Below are 19,403 nucleotides of genomic sequence, written 5' to 3' on the forward strand. Positions count from 1 at the left end.
TGTGGGTTGACAAATTGTGAATCAGAGCCCTCCCCCTCTCCATTATCCCCGGGAACAAAGGCAGCAGCCATCCGGAGCTGTTTATTTTCACTCTGCTTTTGAACACCTTGGTTTGCAGGTCAGATTTTTGAGCCTTTCCACACATTTTAACAGCTTTAAAAAAAAAAAAAAAGAGTGAGAAGGTGGGAGGAATATTGCCATGTGGTGGTGTAAGCATGAGGAGCAAGGGGAGGGACAATCATCCACAGTCCTCAGGTTTGGGAGCAAAATGCAGCCCCAGCAGCCACTCCTGTGCCCAAAGTCTGCTGTCCCCAGCAGGTCCCTGTGTCACCCTGGCCTCACCAGAGCTCCAACACCCAGCAAACAGCCCAACACTGCCCCAGCACTTCTCTGGAACAAGAATCTCCCAGGGTGGGGATGTGGGGGCCCAAGGACCTCCCTGTGCCAGGGGGAACTGGCAGCTCCCTCTTGTTGGGAGGATGGGGCAGGACTTGAACAAAGCACTAAAAGCTTGGGAAGAAGTCTGGGTTTAAACAAAAAATAGGTTTTTTTGTTCTTACATGGGGCAAAACTCCAAAGATTCATGATGGGATACACTAATTACTTTGGTTAAGTGTCAGACCTGCACAATGTGATGCTGTGTTTTCATATATTAAAGACATTAATTGCCAGGAAACACTATGCCATGACTAATTCATTATTTTCTTTAAAAAAAAAAAAAAAAAGAAGAGGAAGAAATCAATATTAAGTATTTTGACTATTAGGAGCTGAAGCAGCACAACATCTGGGCAGTCAATATTTCCCTGCTGAGCTGGGCTGGTTAAGGACTCGAGCTTTGCAATTGCATCATTGTTATCAAAACCTGTTATTGGCTCTGTGAATCATGTTACTGCCAGGGTTCTGCACAGGAATTAATGCAGTAATAATGCCCAGAGCCCAGGAGATCACAGCCAGAGCCCCCATGCCTTTGCTCTGCCTTTATTCTTGGGATAACCTCTGGATCTCCTCACCCCCAGCCAGCCCGTGGCTGCCCTTACCCTCCTGCCACTCCCTTGCTGGGGGCTCAGAGCTGTTCCTCCCCAGCCCCTCCTGGCTGTGCCCCCCATGTTCCCCCCACTGGGACAGCCCAGGCAGGAGCCACCACCCCACCTCTTGTCCACACAGCAGCTGAGGGCTCTGGGCTCTGCATCAACCCAGGGATTTGTTTATAATATTTATAATATTTTTATATTATATTGTATATTATAATATTTATAATATTATGTATTGAAGGTAGAGGGCTTTGAACTGGGAAGGGACAGATTGAGAGGAGATCTTCGGAAGAAATTCTGTGCTGTGAGGGTGCTGAGCCCCTGGGTGCCCAGGTTGCCCCCAGAAGCTGTGGCTGCCCCATCCCTGGCAGTGCTGAAGGTTGGATGGGGCTTGGAGCCCCCTGGGCTGGGGGAGGTGTCCCTGACCATGGCAGGGGGGGCACTGGAGCACCTTTAAGGTCCTTTCCAACCCAAAGCAGTCTGGGAATCTCTGATTCTATATATTTAATGTTATATATTGAACACCCAGGGAGCAGAGGGGGTGCCACCAGCCAGCAGCAATCCCCAGACCAGGGAAAATCACCATACATCCAGTTCTCACCCAAGCTCCTTGTGCAAATAACCACCTAATGATCACCTCCACTGAAGGCTGCAGTCTGGAAGCAGCATTTCATACCCCATAAATTCTCACTTCATTTCCCAGTCTCATTTTTCAGAAGCCACAAACTCCTGCACCTGCTGCCACCTCCTGCCTCAGCAGTGTGTGGCACAGCCCTGGCACAGCTCTTCAGACTTTCCCTGGGAGCAGGGAAATTCCCAGTTCTGCACTGGGGGCGTTTTCCAGAACACCACAAGCACTCAGATATCCTGGGAAGTGGCTGGGTTGAAGCCACTGAAATTCTTCTGGAAATGCATGGCTATAGAGAGTAGAGAGGAGCACCAGCTGAGAACATGAGGTGTCACCAAAAAGGTGCTGGGGATGGGAGGTTTCCCATGGCACAAGCAAAGGGGATAACAATTCCTGCCTGAGGGCAGAGCAGCTCTCCCTGTGCCCATTTCTCCCCTTACTCATTTCCCTTTTCTGTGCCCATTCTTTGTACAGATGGTGAAGGGCAGCCAGGGAGCTGTGAAGAGCAGAGCACACCTGAGGATCATCTTGTGCCTTGTCAGCCCCTCTCAGGATGATCAGGAGGGAGGTCTGGAGAAGCTGCAGAGTGAGGAGAACAGAGGTGATACCACGGGCAGAGTGATCTCTGGGTGGTGATGAGAGGGTCACTGCTCTTCAGGAAAGAGTGCTTCACGGGTCCTTGCTCAAATCCAATTGCACGTTTCCTTCTGCCTTCATTTTCTGCTACTGATTAAGCTGAACATTGCCTAAAAGCCTGGAATAGCAGAGAGATCTTACACTTCCCAGTATCTCCTGCATCTTCCCAAGGCAGCTCAAGGAGCAGAAATTTTAGGGGGTTTGGATCTTAAAGGAAGAAAGCTGTAACTGTCACTATTTCCACCCCCACACACAGTTTCTCCACACAGCTCCCCACAGACATTCCAAGAGGATCAGATTGTAATTCTTATGCATAATTGACCCAGACAACTCTTCAGTTGCTTCCCCCATTGCTACCTTCTCTTCCCACTAGCTGGGGCTTCCCAAACTTCGATGAATTTTCCAAAACTTGAAGCAGTAAACTTCCAAAAATTTAGCTGCTAAAAATGAAAAATCCGAAGGGTCTTTTTTCATCTTTGACTTGTGCTTGGATTTTTTGGGAAGGGCCTCATCTCTCCAAACTTTAACCATCTAGAAGCCAAACATCTAACAGAGGAGGATCCAAACATCTAATGGAAGTGCAAACACCTCCAGGGAATTCATCCCAACCTGGATAAGGGTCTGTTGCCTCCCTGGTGCTCTGTTCCCTGCTGATGCCCAGCAGGCTGGCTGGCTTGGGCAACCTGCCTGGCTTGGACAAGTGGCCTGGTGTGGGCAACCTGCCTGGCTTGGACAAGTGGCCTGGTGTGGGCAACCTGCCTGCCTGCAGGTGAGACACTGAGCTGAGGTGAAGCTGCCCCGTGGCCATTTCCAGGCTCCCTGGGTGCCACCCCTGCCTCTCAGTGGTTCAGTGTAGATCCACAAGCAGCTCATGGGATGCTTCATTTACCTCTTAAATTTCATGGGTCCCAATAACTCTGTAAGAAGCCAAGGGCAGGGCTGGTAGAGATGCAGACAGTATGAAACTAAACACATGATTAAGAGAAATTAGAAAAATACCTGTACTTTTAGTAGGTATTTGAGAGCTGCCAGCAGAAGTGGTTCTCCCAAATCCCCTATTGATTTATGGCAGCTCAAACTTTTGCTCTCTGTCTTTATGACTAGACCTAGGATAAAGTCTCTCCTCACCACAATCACTATCACAGCTAGAGTTAGAATAGGGGAGAAGAATCATCAAATACAATAACTGACACTTCCAATTAGCCAAGGCTTTGCAGAGGAAGGAAGCAGCTTAGAATTGATGGGTCTGCTGGAGAAAATGGGGAAAAAAGCCTGGCTCACCATAATAAAAATTCTAAGATGCAGCTGGAGAAGCCTGGGTATTAAGAATAAAAGTAATACATTAAAATTACCAAAAGGAACAATAGATTTGTCAGGGCCTTGTGCTCTTTTGTGTCAAAATAATCACACAGAGAAGCAGAAAAGCAGAATCTTCCCCTGACACCTCCAGCTCCCCATGGGGAACCAGCCCCAGCCTCACTGCTGGAACAGTGCTGCTCAGCCCATCCCTGGTGCCTTGGCATGGGCAGCAGGAGGATTTCTGGCCCTCAGAGAAGCAGAGGTGGTGAGGTTGGTCCCCAGCACTGGGTGACTCCAGGGGAGGGATGTGCAAGGCTGAACCCAATCTCTTTGCTGGGCTGATGAAGCTCTGAGTAAGCTGCATGAGGTCTGGATGGTCAGAGACACTGAGACAGGGATGCAGGCAAAGGGGTAAAGAGCCACAAAGGGATAAGCAAGGGAGATTCTGCCAGCTTCTTCCAGCTCCATTTTGTGCAGACCAGGCTAGTCTGTTGGGGGTTTTTTGCCATCTAAAAAGTCTTTGAGTTCAGCTTATGGGCTGAAAAAGTTCAATGGGATGCCCCTGGTTCATCAGCACCCTTCACACCTTCTGCTTCCTCCTAAACAAGCTGATGGTTTGAGCAAAGCACGGGCTGAGGACATGGCAGGGGGGGAGCTCTGTGCCAGGACTGCTGAGTGAGGGGAGGCAAAGCCATCCCCACAACCCAGGGGAAGGGGTCCCAGGGGCACCCATCGGAGAAACCAGGTCCTGGCTGGAGCCTGCCAGCTGTGGTCTGGGCACAGAGCAGTTTGAAAGAAGTGATGTCTTGAAAGCAGACCTTTTTTTTTTATGAGAAGTTGCACCGTGCTCTGCTCTCCTGGCAGTTCCCGTTTGATGATTTTCTCTTCAAGTAGAAAACCAAACAATAAAAGAATTCAAAGCCTCAGTTAAAGTTTGTTGCTGGACACAGACTCCAGCACACACACACCTGCCCTGGAGTCACCACGTCCCCAGGAGATGTTACATTCCTCACAAAGCTGTCCCCAGCCTGTGAGACCCTTACAGACTCTGGAGTTATCCCTGTGTCCCTGGGATCAGGGATGCCCTCCTTAACCCAGCCCCTGCTTTTCTCTGCTCTCAGGGCTGGGTTTGGCTTCTGCAGCCATGGCCAGAGCCTGCTGCTTGCTCTGCTCCTGCCCCAGCTGCCTGGCAGCTGCTCTTCTTGCCTACACTTCAGTATTACTGTTCTTATTATTGCTCTTTCCCTCTAAGCCCTATTTGCAGTTCCTTACAGCTTCCCAGGGTAACTATTTTGGGGCTGGAATGTTTCACTTTGGCAGAGTGGAATATATGAAGGTTGTTGTTTTTTTTTTAATTTCAGCTGGTTTTGTTCACGTGGGAGCATTTAAAGAAAAGCCATGGGTTAGCAAACAAACATGGATAAAGGAGGATCTGGAGAGGTTTTTCATGCTAAATTATGTTTACTGGTCTGTCTGGTTTCACTAGGAGTTCAAAAGGATGCTGAGGAAGCAGAAAGCCTCAAAAAAGAAGCAGTGGAGAGTATTCAACCTCTCCTTGTTTCTTCCTGCAAGGAAGAAAGGAGAAAGCCCCATGGAGTGTTGTCCAGGGTCCCATGGGTGACAAGGTGCACCAGGGCTGGGAAGAGGACAGGTGACACCTCTCCCGTTCAGGGGACACCTCTCCTGTTCAGGTGACACCACTCCTGTTCAGGGGACACCTCTCCTGTTCAGGTGACACCTCTCCTGTTCAGGGGACACCTCTCCTGTTCAGGGGACACCTCTCCTGTTCAGGTGACTCGGAGCCCTTGGCCCTGTCACCATTTTAACAGCTTGCTGTAAATCACTTCTCTCATGCTGGCCTAAAAATAAGCATTCAGAGTGCTGAACAGGATTTCACTTCCTCCTCACACCTAGTCGTAACATTTCTGTAACCAATATTAATTTATGAACCTGGCCATGTTCCTGCCTTGTGCAAAGCAGCACCACATGGACCCGTTCCACATGGGGACCACCTCAGGTACATCTACTCCTTCCTTGTTTGCGTTATTTCCCGACTATAAATACAACTCTGTCACCTGCTCTACAGTGCTGAGACATTGGTAACGGTTGAATTCCACTATAAATCACTATTAATTATTCATTGGGTGCTTGTGCACTTAAAAAAAAAATAAATAACGGCCCAGGACTGACTGAGCAGCAGTGTTGGATTTCCAGCAGGTTAGCTGCCAGTTCAGTGGGAGAAGCTTTCAGCCTGGGAGAGCAAAGCCTGTATCACATGAATTTTTGATGGGGAAAAATTCCACAGATCAATTCAACATTAATATTAAACTTGCTGTGAATAAACATTTCATTAAAATGAAACTTGATTTTGTGTCTTAGCACATCTATTTGCTTTTCTGCCACTCTGCACTAATAAAACCATGGAAACCCATTCACTGGTGGGCAGCTGTAGGTAGGACTGTCTGTGGGGTTTCTGGACCAGCAGGTGGGTCCCAGCCCTGTAAATCCCTGCTGCAGGAACACAGCAAGTTCTGCAGGAGCCCACGATGGACACGTCCCATGGAGAGGAAAGGAAAATGCTCTCAGGCAGGTTTGGTGTGCTTGGCAATGCAGGCTTGGCACAATGGAAAACTTTGCTCTAAGTTAATGGTTTAAAACTCTCAGAGGAGAGAGATTTAGGTCGGACATTAGGAAGAAATTCTTTAACTTGAGGGACCCTGGGTGCCCAGGTTGCCCCCAGAAGCTGTGGCTGCCCCATCCCTGGCAGTGTTGAAGGTTGGATGGGGCTTGGAGCACCCTGGGCTGGGGGAGGTGTCCCTGACCATGGCAGGGGTGGCACTGGGTGAGATTTAAGGTCCCTTCCAAAAAGTTCTCTGTGCTGAATGCAGTGAGCACACCTGGGGAGCTGCACAGGGTCTGTGTCCCACCACCAAGTGCTGCGCAGGGCTGAGGCTGCCCCAGAAGCATCCCTGTGGTGCTCCCCAGGTGGGGAAGCAGTGCTGTCCTTTGGCTGCAGAGCAGGAGGGGGCTGTGACACCAGAAGTGTCCCCCTGCTTCCTAAAGGACTTCCCTAGCTAATCCAGCTTGGCCATCCTGGGTCAGGACTTTCTGAGGAGCCAAGACAAGCAGTTGGGTGTAAACAAGCCCATTCACAGGAGAAAAAATTTAGTTCACCCCCCAGTGCAGACAGAGATGCTGTGAGGTACAAACCATGTAGAGGAAATATTCCTGTGAAAAGCTGCTGCACTATTCATAAAAAGAGAAATGTGTTCTCAGTTTTACAAGATCAAAGCTTCAGCCTGATGATTTCACCTCTAGTTTCTCTAGAAATGTAGAAGCTGTTTTCCTCCAAATTTTTTTCCACCTTAATTTAACTTCTATTGAATGGAGGAAGGAACCAGCATCATTCCCTGTAGCAGGGAATGCAGATCATGAAATGAGTTTCAAGGGGCTTTCCAGATGGAGAGAGGAAAATATACGTATTATAAAACATTCAAGTTATGTGGTTTCCACTGTTTTAAAAATAAAGCCTGGCAAATAGATTCAGTGTGAAAAGAAAAAAAGACAGGGGAGAGAATATGGCATTAAAATTCTCTCTTAAAAGGGGGACTAAAGGTTGAGATTTTGTATTTTGGCAGAAGCTGCATCCTAGGCAGAGGGGAGCACTGCTGGGTTTCCAGGCTTGGGGGGAAGGCCAAGCTGCAGGCAGAGGAGGGGCTGCTGGACCCTTCCCCTTCAGGGGTCCCTTCCCATCCTGCTGACCTCCTGGGAGCCCATTTTCCACCCTTGAGCTGCTCAGGGAGACATTGCCTTTTCCCAAGTCATGTTTCAAAATGATCCTCTGTGAGGACTTCCCTGCCTTGCCAGTGGTATCTTCATTATTTCCAGCTCATCTGCCACTAGAAATCTTCCAATCTTGCTATTACAGGCAATTTTGTGGGGGAGAAAGAGCCTGCAAGGCACTCTGAAGGCTGTGCAATTCCAGGGTAATATATTCTTTATGCCTAATAAAAATCTAGATAACTGTGTCTTGTGCAGCTTTCTGCATTTAAGCTGGTTTTAGACTAATTAACTGAATTTTCTTTTTTTTTTTTTTTTTGCTGCTTTGCTTCCTGGCAGCATGGGGGCCCCAAGAGGATGGGGGCCATGGCTCTACAGGTGGCTCATGCCTTCTTGCTTGGACATTTTATTATTTGATGTCTTAACCTATTTCCCAACACTTCCACACAGCAAAAGTTCAGCATCCCTCCATCCCTTTGCTCTCACAGCAGAGGCTGCAGGAATGCCCTGAACTCAGCCCTGGGGTGGGGGGTGACAGGGTGGCCTTTGCTCTCCTGCCTCATTCACACATTTATTTATCTATTTATCTATATGTAGGTCTGTAAAGGTAGGTTTGGTTTGGTTTTTTTTTTTTTTTTTTTTTGTAGCTGTACAGTCTTCTGTTTCTCCCCATAACACCATGGTTTGAGCCAGGTCCCCATCTATTTGTTATTTCCAACCCCTTCCCCGTGACTGCTGCTCTGCCCAAGGAGGGATTGCCCCCCTTGTTTTGAAGTTCCTTTTGGTTGGTTGGTGTGTGTGCTGTTAGCCCAACCCTCCCTGCCTGCTCTAGGCAGGATTTTAAGCCACTTCTGGCTTCACGTGTAACGTTATTCCCCATCCACACTGCACCAACCCCTCTCACCCCGGGGCTGTCTCCTCCACGGGCCTCAGGCCCACACTTGGGTCTCACTCAGCATCCTGATGCAGACAGATCTCAGCTGCTGGCTGCTCCATCTCTGCTCTCCTGACACCCTGCTGCTGCTGCTCAGCTCTGCTGCCTTGCTGAAGGAGGGCAAGCAGGACCTTCACTAACTTATTATTTAGTTTTTTCTATGCTAACGGTGTTTCCCCTTCACTCCCCTCCTTCCCATTTATCATTTCTGCTCAGCCCTCACTTGCTGATTATACCTCAGCACCTCCTGCCCTCTCCTGCACTGCTCTTTGCTGTGTATTTGGAGATGTTTAATGCTGGTAGCACTTGTCTCTAATTTTCTTATTATTATGCAGAGCAGCAGTTCATCCCCCAAATGTCAAGGAGACAAACTGGACACTGATTGCATCTCGTGACTGCACTGCTTTGCAGTAAACAGCACCCACCCCGACCAAGCACCCTATGTGGATGCTGAGCCTGAGCTGAGTGGTGGCACTGGCACCCCCCTGTACCCCGGGTCACCCAGGGGTGCCTGCTCCTGGTGACCCCATCCCTGTGCACCCCAGCATTCTCCCCAGAAAGGGATGACATCCCAGTGGCAGCACAGGTTAGGGCCACAGGGATGTGACCTCCTGGGCTCACGGGTCTGTTCCTCAGTCCAAGTCACTCTCCTGGATTCTCCACGTGCTTTTGGAGATGCCCCTCAGTGCCTTCACCCCTCTGCTCCCCATGGCCAAAGCTTGGCCCGGGCTCACCCACCCAGGAGTGGGGCAGGGAGAAGGGGGAGGAGATGACACGCTGGAAAAACTCATCCCTGGAGAAGGAGAGCACGTTGGCTCCTCTGAAGGGCACTGAGCCTGTTTGCCACTGAGAATTCTTATCAGAACTGATCTTGTGCAGTAGGACAGAGCTGCCTCTCACACCCAGGATAAATCTGGTGTCAAATGGGATGCTATGACCTACATTTTATGTATATTATGTCTCTTATGCTGATAATGAGCAGAGAAACCTTGATCTATTATCACTTACTAGGCAATATTTTTCCCTGCTTCCCTCCTTAGGATGTTACACAGCGTTTCTGGAGCAAGAGGTATTTTCTGTAATTTATGTGAAATATTGACCCTACTGCAAACATTACCATTTTCAGAACTACCAAGGAACACGTTGTGATAGGAAACTTTCCCCTTTTTAGGCTGAATTTGCATACAGAAATACAGACTGCAAAAATAAACCTGGCAGCCACATTGTCCCTCTTCATGTTACTTCTTTTCCAGCCCTGGGAAGCCCCAGGACCCAAAGGTCCTCTGCAAGCCCTAAGCTGCAGCACAGGCAGCCCTGGAAAGCTGGAGAAATCCTGGACATCTGCTCTGAAACCCTGGTGCTTTCTGCTGGAGTGGGGAGGGCCTTTTTACCAGGGCATGAAGCAATAGGGTGAGGGGGAAGGGTTTCAAGCTGCAAGAGGGGAGATTTAGGTCAGACATTGGGAAGAAATTCCTTCCTGTGAGGGTGCTGAGACCCTGACCCAGGTTTCAGAGCCTCATCCCCACTGCCCTGTGGTTCCTCTCCAGTTCCTCAGTGCCACTGCACGGGCTTTTCCCTCCTATCCCTGCTGGAGCTCCAGCCTCTTCCCACAGCAGCCTTTCACTTCATCTCCTGTTACTCCTTGCACAAGGGGTCCTGGGGGCTGCAGGGGGGGGTCCCAGCACCCCAAGCCACAGCTCTCCCCCAAACCACCTTCACCCACACTCACAGGACAAGTGCCAAGAAGTGGGGTTTGCAGAGTGCAGATGTTTATTCCTGTCCATTCCCACTCACCATAATTTAGGGGTGTGTGTTACTGTATCAGCACTGCCCCCACCGTCACCTCCTTCTTCATTTCCAGATAGACCCGGACTGACAGCTCGGCATAAAAATCCCTGCTGAAACATTCCTTCCTCTCTTAATCCCCTGTCAGAGCCCCACAGATGTTGTCAGGGGAGCATTTTGAAACCTGCCACGTTCCTGTAACACCAGCTATGAAAACCAAAGGAATATATTCCTTGGAGAGCACAAGTTCCTAGGGCTGGTGAAGCCCAGTGCTGCAGGCACATTCTGTTCAAAACATTCCCTGCCTGAAGAGTCTCTGCATTTGAATTAGAAACAACTGTAATCTGACCAGCCCTCTTCTTTCCCTTTTTCACTCTGCTCTTGATGAGGGAATGGGGGAATATTTTTCAATGGATAAAACAGTATTCACACGCTGGAGTTAAGATATCTTTTCCCCAGAAGGCTGATTCTAAGAGCTCCATTCTTCTCCCCACCACACCTCTGCCTGCTCTGATGAATCTTAATGAATGCTCCAGGTTACCTAAACCCAGCAGAACATTTCAGAACAGCACCTCAGTGATTACAGCTATTGCTGTGACAAAAGGGAAAGAGAAAACACTTCAAAGACTCAGAGCCCAGCATAAGTAGGCAATTTGCAGGAGCAGAATTTGGAAGTCCCACCTGAAAAGGTGGTGATTGCTGCCCCACCTCTGGCTCTCCACACAAGCAGCAGTGAGATATCTCATCACCTGCCACACTGAGGTGTGAGCACACTGAGGCTCCCAAGTGCCTGAAAGATCCCACAGCCCCATCCAACCAAGCCCTGCAGTCCCCTGAGGAGCACAGGACCAGGGCAGGGCTGGCAGGATGGACCTGGGCTTTATTGTTGGCTGCTGAGGGATGAGTAAGGAACCTTCTTGAAGCCCTCAGGAAGTCTCCTTCCTTCCCCCTCTGCTCTCATGCAACCAAGCTGCTCTCTAAATAAATATGCAACTATTTATTTTCATGACAAGCAAGTTTTGCCCTTTAAAAAATAAGTCATTAAAATTCATAAAGAATAATTGTAATTTCTTTAAAGTCTTTTCAAGTCTTCTGTCTCTAATTCTTTATGGCCTGCTCAACTTAACTCATCATTAGGTTGAGGACACTGAGCTGCCTCAGCAGAATTAGACCCTTTGTTTATTTATTACCAAGCAAGATTGTAGCAGAGGAGCAAGGCTGACTTAAACATAAGGGGGTTCTTGCTGGGGTGTTGGGTTTTTTTTCTTTACAAAAAGATATTTGAGTCAAGGTGGGACTGAGCATCCCTGCAGCCCCTCTCCCTCAGAAGCTTCAAATGACTCCCAAGTGATGAACAAAAAATGTTCCCTGTTTACTGAAATTTCCCAGTTTCTGTCTCTTCCTTTCCTTGAATGCCTTAAGCATTCACAACAAGTATTTCTTCAAGCCTCTTCTCAATCATGGGCTTAATCCAAGAGCAAGAAATGAGACAGAGATTTGGGTCAAGCCCTGGCAGTACTCTGCTTATTCAGTCAGAGCACGGAACTCAGCACCGCAGCCCAGCTCATTTGTCCCTCCCCAAAGCTGAGGTTTTTCAGACATATAAACTATACACAACCAATCCATAAAATAAACCTGAGGTTCAAAGCCTCACTCAGCTCAATTGAACAAATTCAAGCAACAAACACAGCTGAAGTAATCTTTTCCATTTTACAGCCAAGCCCCAAGTACGAGAAGAAACAACATTTTCTGCATAAATTATTGGTTGTGAATTATTCACTCACTTCCATCTTGGATCCTTTCCAGGGATTGGATTGCATTCTCACTGACGTCAAGGAGAGCTTTTCCTCCTCCTTCAATGAGAGCTGCTCCAGGCCCCCTCAGTGACAGCTCTCACCCTCGGGGTGCTGAAGGGAAACCTGGAGCCTGGCTGGGGCAGGAGGCTGGGTGGAGGGGAGCCCTGCACACCCCTGCTCTTTATCTTCAGCTTTCCTCAAAACAAAATCCATTTTGCCTCTACCAGCCCTCCCCATCTGGAGAGATTTTCACTGGCTTCCAGGGAAATGGCAACCAGGGAGCTCCAGTGTTTAACTGGGGTTTCTGGAACCCACCTGAGACCCTCACCCTGGCACAGATCAGGGTGAGATCTTCTGGACCCCAATGCCCCAGCCTCTTGTGCACAATTTCAGAGTGGAATTCTCCACAGACACAGACAACTCTTGGCTGGGGAAGGGCATGCACACACACACACACTTGTGCATCTGGACAAGCTCAGAGAACTCCAAACCTGGAGTCCCTGCCACCTCATCTTCTCTCTGTGATGTGCTTTCACTAACATTATGCCTTTTTCACCTTTCTGCTGAATCTGAAGCCAAACATTTCTACATGTACATCATGTTACCAAATTCCCACATAGAAAAGCACCTGGCAGCACAGGAACTGGAGGATGCCTGGGAGCTAAAGCAACAAACTGATTTCAGCAGAAGGGAGCCCTCCTGTTGCAGCACTGCCTCGTGGTGTCCTCAGATTCCCCCTGGGCCACCAGAAGATCCTAATAGTCCATCCATACCCTGCACTGCTGCCAGACATTGCTTCAAGGCCTCATCTCTCTGTGTTTCAACTGAGGGCCAAATGTCCAAGCTGGAATTAGATTTTCTCACATTAGTTTCTCCCTCCATCTCCATCCCATCACTTCAGCAACCTCCTCACCCTGGAGCCTCAGCACCCAGGGCCACGTGCTGGAGCAGCAGGAGGTAAAATATTGATCCCCTTTGGTGCTGCTTCTTTGCAGTTGTATTTTTGGCTGTTTCTTTTTCTGCTTTTATCAGCTCCTGCTCTCACAGCTCTCCCCGTGCTCTGCTGCACTGTTATTTACTGTTACAAGGACAAGCAGGAAAAGTAAAGGAAGCAATTTTCACTTACTAATAACTTTTCCCTCTCATGGACATAAGCCTTAACTCCTTTTTGAAGACTAGGGGCCAAATTATTGGTTGACATAGGATCAGAAACCTCCATGGATTGCAGAGGAGTTGCAGCAATTCACACTGGCTGAAACTCTGCCTGGAAACCTTTGTAGCCAATTTGGTGCAAAGCAGAGGTTTCAGCAAGTGAGAACTGGCAGACCTCCCCGACCAAAATTCTTATTGCTTCTTAATACTGGTGATTTCCAGCTCACAGGTTTCTGCTGCAAGAAACCACCTGAAATCAGTGGCTTTTTCAGTTCCTCTGGATGCACCTTTGGTGCAGCCAGCACTCTCTGGCCCCTCAGTGCTCCTGAGTGAGCACCCTCTGCTGCAAACTGGTCCTGTTTCTTCTGGAATGTGCTGATGAGTAATTAACACACCATTTATCCACACCCCTTCTTCAAATCCACACTTTAAGGTTTGTCTTTCAACATGATTTTCTCTAAGAGTCCTGGCCAGACCTCTTCAGGCAGAACACCACACCTGGGATGTGTGGATGGGGAAGCTACAGATAAATAAATACCCTTGGCAAGTACCTAATGACAGGAGGGAAGGGGCTGGGGGAAGGTTCCTCTTTCATTTGTGGTGCTGTAACTGCTGAAAGATGGGGCTGGCAAAATGTATGGGCAAGCTGATGGGACTCCAAGGGCTCAGACAACTTAAAGCTGAAATTAAGCAGGTTCTAACATTGCTGACAGTGTTGTGTCAACAGCTCTTTCTGATTGCATCACATATCCAGAGAAAACAAGAAGGAAAAGGCAAAATTCCTTTCTTCCCCAAACCTGAAACCTTTATGGATGACAATCTCTCTACCAAGGTCCACAACTCTTGCTCCCTGCCACAAGCAGCCCCTCTGGTGCACTTCTCTGTCTCAGCCAAGGGGAGTCAGTCACCTCTGACCAGGCACCTCAGGCTTTGGAGCTGGAACTGGAGTTTCAAACACTGTGCTAGCTCTAGAGGGTGAGCTGTGGATTTACACTGAGAATGTGTTTCTAAGAACAAAATGTCATACCTAACCCAATCCTCAGCTTTATGGTGGTCCTCAGAACACCTTGCAAGCTACACACATCAATCTACCAGTTTCATTAGATTTTTCTGGGCACCTGGGACCTGGAAGAGGTTCCAGATCTTTCCTCCAGGTGCACCATTTCTGTTCTCATGGGCAGCTCAGAAAAGCCACGGGTGAGAGAACCCAGAATTCTGAGTTTCTATCCTTATTTCTTATTACCAAGAGTTCAAACCACTGCAAAACTACCATCAGGGAACGACTAAGCCCAGTGACTCACCAGAAGCTGCTCAGTGCTCAAGCTGGTTTTCTGGGAGGTGAGAGGCTCCTCAAGCCCTTCCTGAACTGAGAACTTCAGCATCCAGCCTGGAGAAGCTCCGTGTCCATCAGCTCCTGGCTCAGCCCATCCAGGGGATGTCAGCCTCACCCGTGGGGATGGCCATCCCAACACACCCTGACCTGCAGGCACAGAGCTCACCAACCCCCAGGGCAATGGAGATGAAGGAGCAGCTCACCTGGAGGAGCTCCCAGAGATGATGCCAAGTCCTTCATTCCTGGGCCAGGGCTGAGCAAGAGCAGCCAGTTTTCAGGCACCCAAATAATGGCCCAGCCTGCACCAGAGTTTATTTTAAAGAAGAGCTTCAGTGTACCCCTGTTGCAGAGCAGAGTGGCTGGGTTTGCACAGAGCAGAACATTAAAATGAAAACATCTTGCTGTGGTGGCCTGAAAAAATTAGATAGATCTTAATGTCCATCATGTATTAGCTAAGGAAGGGAGCAGGGAGTCCTCCTCTCACAACCCACCAGGTCAAATTCTGGCTTTCCATAGAAAGACAAAGTTCCTTTAGTCTATTTTTCTGAGTAACAATCAATAAGTCTATTATTATCTGGCCGAGGGGAAGGCTGACAAGTTCAGGCTTAGAAACATTGATGTTCTTGCTTCAAAATCAGGGAACTGTCAATTTAATCCCATGGAAATATTGATGCTTAAAAAAAAAAAAAAAAAAAAAAAAAAAAAAAAAAAAAAAGAGCACGTATTTATTCTGTCTCATTTTGTGAAAATGTAATTACTGTGAGATGATAATACCAGGCTGAGCAGGGGACAGCAGGCAGATGCTTTGTACTGACCCACACAGCAATCTCAGACACATCCTCAAATGGCCAGAAGTCAGGAATTCTGCCTGCCCCAGGGAAGAAAATTAAGTGCTGTCATGTAGCTGCTGCAGCTTTTGCCTTGGTCTAATACCTTAATCTTCTTTTCTGAAGTCCAGCTCCTAATTTTTAATTATGTCTCCATTTTTTTTGCCCTGGTTTTCTCTGCTTCCTGGTCCTGCCAAAGAGCCTCTTGCTTGGGAGGGTCTGAGCTGTGGTTTCAGGCAGGAGGGTCACAGGGGGCAGCAGCTCTCCTCTCACCACTGCTGATGTGTTGGGCAAAGCTCCACCAGCCCCATCAGCTGTGTGCTACCCCCTGGCCAGGCTGGGCTCCATCTCCAGCCTTCCCTGGCTGGACAAATAAAAGCTGGCTCTGATGTCTCTCCCATCTGCTGCTTTCCAGGTGTCTCCACCACCTCAGCTCCATGCCCACGTGTGCCTCAATGTCACTCTTCTCTCTGCTCTTCAGAACTGAACCTGCAAGGAGAAAGAGCAACCTCAGCACTAAAGCACTGCATTGACTCCAGTAAAAGAGTAAAAATACAAATCTAAATAAACAAATGAAGGAAGGAACTCAAGCAAGCAGTTGTCTGGGCAGAAGGAATGGTGCCTGGAGCAACTTCTTCACCAATTAATATGCATTCACTACCTTCACATGGGATTTATGGGCTTTTTGAGCTGCACACAACTCCTTTTTTTGAGTTTTATTGATGCTGAAGGACCACGCAGCCTATTTTTAGCACACAGAACATATAGTATGTTTCCATCCCTCTATAGAGCAAATTAAGTATTTGATGACGAATTTGTCAATTAAGAGGGAGCAACTCAATTGACTTTAGTGGAGTTCTACTGACTTACTCCTGCTAATTCCATTAAGAAGGCTTTAGATGACATTTATATAGACAGACTTTGGCCTCCCTCCCTTAATCTGAATAGATAAGTAATCCCAAGGAGCCAGTGGATCATTTCTGGTGGAAAATACTACTGGTTTTCTCTCCTGATCAAACTTGGCAGCTTATGAGGGCCACTGCTGTGTTGGAGGGCTGGAGTGCAGCAGTTAGCAGTAAAACCTCTGAACTTTGAGAGTTGTCCTCCCAGCCCATGGCTCTGCCCACCTGTGACCCAGCTCAGCCCTTCAGCCAGCAGCTGAAACTGTGGTTAGAGAAATAGGGAATATTCATGGTCAAATGGGGCAGGGGGAGGCTTAGCCAGAGCTGGCTGTGTCAGGTCCCCATGGCCACCAGAGACCCCGAGGTCCATGAGGAACACAGGGGAGGTACCTGTGGGTCCCCTCTGGAGCTGACCATGGGCCAGATCCCACTTTTTCCATTCCAGGGGGAAGAAGAGGTCAGCAGGTGGAGTGGTCACAGCACCTGCCCCCAGCAGCTGGGCTGCAGCAAGGACCAGAGCCAAGAGCTGGGGCTGCTCCTTCCTTGGTGCCCTTGCATTGCAGTTGTATTTTTTCTGGTGGACTTTTCTGGTGGATCTTTTACTAATTTGCAATACAACTTTATAACTTTAGGAACCAAATTATGCAGGTTTCACTTGAAAGCAGCTGGAACATATGAGGCAGCAGTATGAACCGTTATAGATTCATCCTGAAAATTACTTTATTCCTCAAAATTATCTTGAGCTCTCTCTGAATTCAGTGGTGACTTAAACACTGCTCTCAGAAGGCAAACACCCTGACTGCATCCCCACTGAGGCCCTTTTCCCTGGCCTGCTGCCCACAGGAGTTCCTCACTCCTGAGGCCAATTTTCTCCTTCAAATGAGAGAAGTGGGAGAGAAGAGAGCTGAACAGTAAATGCATAATGAAGTCTGCAGAGAAAGCTTCCACGGGAAGGGAAAGGCAAAGCTGCCCATTACTGAGTACAAAGCACTGCCAGCAGAAATAAAGGCAGATCCCAGAAAAAACCCTCAGCATTTCTAGCTGTGTCCAGCCAACACAATCAAGGGGTATGGGGATGAATGGACTAATTTAATTGCTTTTCTGTAACACCAGTTCAAGCCCCAGAGCCTGGAGAGCAGAACCCAGAGGTTGGCACAAGCAGCAGTGGGCTCTGCAGTCAGCTACAGCCATTTGGAAGGATTCAGAAAAGCCCCCAAACTGCAAACACCCCCAGGAAGAGCAGCAAACCCATGGCACTGCAGTGCATTGCTGCACAAAGAGCAGAACAACTGGGAGTAGGGGCAGGAAAAGTTTTCTGTGTTGTGTCCCCATAGGTGAGCAGAGCCCAGGCACTGCCTTCCCAGAGCACCAGCTTGTGTTTAGGCCAGGCAGAACACCTGGTCATTTGCCTCTAAACCTGAATCATGCAAATGAAAAATGCTACAAAAGAGATTCCTCAGTTATTAATAACTTTTTCAGCACACTGAAGTGGGCAGGGTGCAGACGTGCTGTTTCCACAGAAACTGGAGGCAGTGGCAGGGGGGGTTCTCCCAGCACAGCCACCACCTCAGGCTCCCTCACCAAGAGGCTTGAGATGGAGAGCTGGCTTAAAGCAGTTAACCTCTGCCTTTCATACTAATAAATAAAAATAAATTATTATCAATCAAAACAGGGAGGTGAAGGAGGAGGAATTAAACACTACCTACACTGAAAATAGCCTTAAATGTTCTTACTGGGTGTTTTGATACAGAAATTACAGCTTCCAGCATCCCAGTCTGAATAAGGCTGAGACCTATGGGCTGGTGTCAGGGGAGCTGCTGGAAAAGTAAATCCAGGTCCCTGTCCTGCTGGCCAGAGGGATGAGAAGGATGGGGTGCTGGGACCCCCATCCTTCAGGCACCTCTCCTTATTGCCTTTTTTTCAGCCCAAGCAGCACTTCAGGTCTAGGATAAAGCATAATAAAAATTTTTACAGTTTCTTCTGTGGTGTTTTGCTCTTGTTTTGCTTTCCACCACTGAACTGCACAATCCTCTGTGTCCTGGATCCAAGCAGCCTGGGGGCTCTGCAGTCTCCTTCAGCTGGAAGGGTGAGGCAGTGACCTCCATCAGGGATGCCCAGGTGTGTCCTGTGTCTGTGTGCAAGGAGAAGCATCTCACTCATTTCATTGTTCATGCTTTGGCTGCCCTGTGCTTCAGGGTTATTTCCAGAGGTCCCTGTGAAGGTGAGCAGCAGGAGTCCCTGCTGGGGCTGGGACCAGGCATGGGAGCTCCAGCACCTCAGGATGCTGAGGACTTTGTGGGAAATGCAGGGAGCTCTTCTCCTCCTGCTGTCCCAAAAGAGAGGGAACCAGTCTCTGCAGGAGCCTGGCACTGCTGGGCTGGCAGCTGGGCTTTCCCCAGCAGTGCAGAGGGATGGCCACTGCAGGACAGGGACGTGTCTGAAACCATTGCTGCAGGCAGCACAATTATCCCTTGGACATTCATTTCTCCAGGAAATGCACTTCTGGAGATGCCTGGTATATTAAAGGAGAGCACAGTGAATTATTAGCAATATTGCTAATCACTTCCACTAGGAATTCAGTTTTGTACAGAGCAAAGACAATCTCATTTTCCATGCTCAGCTCTGGCCACACTTGTTACCAATGGGAGATGCTGACCACAGAATGCAGAGAGCATTGTCCAGCTGAGGCATGACAGTCTAAATCTGTTGGTGCAGTGGCTGAAATCTTTCATTTTCCTGTTTTGTTTCAGACCATCTTCCCTTTGGCTTCGTATAAATTTAATCACCCATGCAAAGAGGCTGGGAAGAGGGAAAGTAGCTGAAGAGCTGACTGCTCAAACAGCAGATGTGAAAACTACAGCTAGTAAAGCCCAAGCAATGTTAATCCAATATTTTAAATGGATTCCAGTCATTACCCTTGTTGGGAGGAGAGAGGACAAACAGACCTGAGCCACATTTATGGAGTAAAACTCTTCCCACCTGCTCCTGCACCAGCACCATGGTGTAACTGAGCATCCTCCTGTGACTGCAGACCCCTCCTGCATTTCCCACTGGATGGCAGAGCCAGGCTCTCCGTGCTCTCTGTTCAGCTCAGGATTGCTTTAGCAGAAGGCTGGGGCTGTTTCAGCAGACAGCAAGAGGGATTCATTCATTCAGTGGTGAAGGAATGGTTCTGCAATGTGGGTAAGGCTTGCCAGAGCACCTACAGGCAGCCCCCTGGGACCCAGTTTGTTGTGCAGCAACATATGCTCCTCTGCATTGTCTTATATTAGTGGAATTAGCACAGTCAGAGGCATTTAA

The 19,403-nt window shown here is 48.5% G+C and overlaps 1 protein-coding gene across 1 annotated transcript in view; it reads right to left on the reverse strand.

Moving 5' to 3' along the window:
- The window catches only part of LRRC7 (leucine rich repeat containing 7), a 143,070-nt gene extending 127,482 nt beyond the window's left edge, over positions 1-15,588 (reverse strand). The window contains exon 1 of the mRNA XM_071749854.1: positions 14,343-15,588. The gene's annotated coding sequence lies outside the window, so the exon portion shown is untranslated. The remainder of the gene's footprint in view (positions 1-14,342) is intronic.
- Between the last annotated feature and the right edge of the window lie 3,815 nt (positions 15,589-19,403).

This window comes from Heliangelus exortis, chromosome 8, assembly GCF_036169615.1.
Source record: "Heliangelus exortis chromosome 8, bHelExo1.hap1, whole genome shotgun sequence".
NCBI lineage: Eukaryota > Metazoa > Chordata > Aves > Apodiformes > Trochilidae > Heliangelus > Heliangelus exortis.